Source organism: Cibotium barometz, chromosome 20 (assembly GCF_041138505.1).
Source record: "Cibotium barometz isolate CiBa-2024 chromosome 20, ASM4113850v1, whole genome shotgun sequence".
NCBI lineage: Eukaryota > Viridiplantae > Streptophyta > Polypodiopsida > Cyatheales > Cibotiaceae > Cibotium > Cibotium barometz.
The window spans coordinates 25,227,076-25,230,069 of NC_141065.1; positions in this window are offsets into that span (position 1 = coordinate 25,227,076).

Genomic DNA, 2,994 nt, shown 5'->3' on the forward strand with positions numbered 1-2,994 from the left:
GCACTAAGAATTGGCACTTCAGGGGATGCAGAGATCTGACACGTTTGCCATCATTCGTACACTTCTCTTAAACGTGCGAAGTGGGCTTTCTAACTTGGGTAAAACACGTCGATTGTCAATGAAGATTTCGAAGGTCGTTTTTTTAATGTGGTGTCTATAAGCCGTTGTAATATGGTAAGAGATGATGCCAGTCAACGCAAAGGGCAATGGCTTGACAGGTGATGATGGCATATCTCTAATACATTGTGACTTGAAGATGATAAGAAACTTTGTAAACCTTTTTCTTTTTGCACAGGGCAATGGCTTGACAGGTGATGATGGCATATCTCTAATACATTGTGACTTGAAGATGATAAGAAACTTTGTAAACCTTTTTCTTTTTGCACACTTCTTTTAAATATGTTTTGGTGTAGGTAGCAATATAGTGAAATTGCACATTCTTATAAGGTAAATTTGGGCATGTTTGTGGATTCGTCTAGGTATATATGTGTTTCGTTCTTTTCGTATCAATTCTCTTTTATTTCTTTGTTTCGCTCTACACATGCACTTTCCATGATAGTTGGTATGAGCTATGTTCTTTGGTCATATGTGTTGGAGACGCTATCTAATTCTATGATTATCATGGATAGTTGGTATTGTGGGTGATTTCATAGAAGTACTGACGATGCTAGTGTGTTGTTGGTACTTGATTTTATATTATGTTAGATGGTTCTATATTATGATGTGATGGTTGTTTTTTGTATTGTGTTGAGTTGCATCAAGCATAATCATGTTGGGATTGATTGATGTGCTAATTTGTTATTAACTAATTTGATTGATGCCTTGAGTTTAAGTTGATGGAAGAGTGGGAGGGTACCGTTTGAGATATCGCACTGAAAAGGCAAGGGATAGTGGGAGAATATGGATCAAGTTGTCACAATGTTTTGGTAAAGTGTTGGCCTTTTGTACGGATAAATTCAAAGAAAAGAAATCTTTATTAGTGATTCTAGTTTAGTTAAGCATAGAGATAATAATCAATGGTAATCACAAATATTACAAATCCTCTATGCTTTTGCATGTGAATGATGATAAGAGAATTCATGCTAGTTCATTATTAGCTACCAAGGTATCAAATAACTCATTTGAAAGACTAGAGAAACCACCACCTTAAGTGTGTTTAGATAATGATGTACATCTCATGGGTTGTCGTAGATGAATAATTGTTCACATTGGAGAAAGTTTTGAACAATGAAGCTTTGTTATTATTTCTTTTTCCATCATACTAGTATAAGATGAAGTTAATGTCAAGAAACAATGCTCTTTTCCCCAAGTCAAATTATACACCATTGTCTTAGAGTAAGTTCTCCATAGACTATTACCATTGGACGAAATTGATGTCAAGAAACAATGCTTGTTTGTACCATTGTCTTAGAATAATTTCTCCACAGACTATATTCACAATAGAACCATCTAACATAATATAAACTACAAATGGTAGGAAGAAGTTTGACACTCCCAGGTTCGAAACAAGAGTTGTAAATCAACAATTAAGAAAGAGGGTAGAACAATTTATTATGCTTCTTGCTTGGCGTCGCATAAACAACATGACTAAAGTGTTGGGGGAGAGCTAAGTTGCAAGAAGGATTCGAAGGCCCCATGTCCAAACTTTGGTGTGGTTGGTGAGAAAAATATGTTGATTATGTATAGAAAGGAGATTTTATGTTATAGACAAGTGATGAATAAAGAAAGAGTGTAGTACACAAGTTAATTTATCTAGAGGTAAACACAAGTACAATTTATCGTGCTTCTTTTGAAAAGATTTATATATATATATAAAAGGGATTGTGGAGTACTTGATGGTGCCACTAGTTCTTAGTCTTTTTTTCAGAAAAAGCTTCTAAAGTATTTTGCCATTATTTTTAATTCCATTTCAAGGATCTTTACCAGTATATCATTCATGCATTCAATTCATGAAGAAGACCTGAGCTTGAACATGCTTATGCCAATAGTTGAAAATCAATAGAGATGCTGCTTGGTGGATGAGTAAACAATTCTTTAAAGTTTATGCAAACCTCATCAAATCCTATTGTAGCCTAAGGAAGAGGGCAGCTATCTGCCTTGGGGATACCCTTTATTTGGTTCTTAGTCAAAGATGCATGATTTTTAAGGGCCACGCTGGATGATTGGTATTATGGGTGTTTCCATATCAACATTGATGATAAGATGATGGCGTTATTAATACTTGATTTTATACCATGCTAGGTGGTAGGTATTAAGAATCTCGCTAGTATTAATGATATTGTGTTTGTTCATTCAATCAAGCATAATCATGTTGGGATCGATTAATGCATTGGTTCTCAAGCGATTGTTAATAACTAGAGGTGTCATTCAGATGTGTGGACGCATCCATTCCATTTATGAAAAGTTTCTTTTGTATATGAATCTCAGCCTAATTGAAGAAAAAATATAGATGCCCATGATGGGAGCTTTAAGTTCTCTTTGCATCCATTAAATAATCTCCATCATCTTTCCAACAATGAGCCTCTTAAATCTTTGGCACTTAAACGGCCCCATATTTTTTCTTATTTAGCTTGCATGGAGCCAAACAAATTGTCTTAGGTTTGCTGTTAATTGATTCAAACTTGTTTATGACCTTAGTTATAATCAAGGTGGAGATCTTTCTTAGCTCTTCTCATTCATTCTAAGAGCTTTATGAGCCTCTATGGCCTCCAAGTAGCAAAGCCAATCTAAATCAAAACCCATTAGTATTACATGTTCTTCCTTCTAGACTCTGTTTTGATTCACAACTTAGGTGCCATGTGGGTTTGATTAAACAAATTTTCATTAGGAATTGTTTTTCTTTTTTGGAAATCACAGGGTTGGTTTTTGCAGAAAGATAGTCACTTCCTTTGTTGCCAAATTGTGGGGCTCAACGAGAGCTACTTCACTTAACATACATACAGGGAAACTATTGACTTCTTTCTTTGGTACATGCAAGTTCTTTTTTGGCTTTGG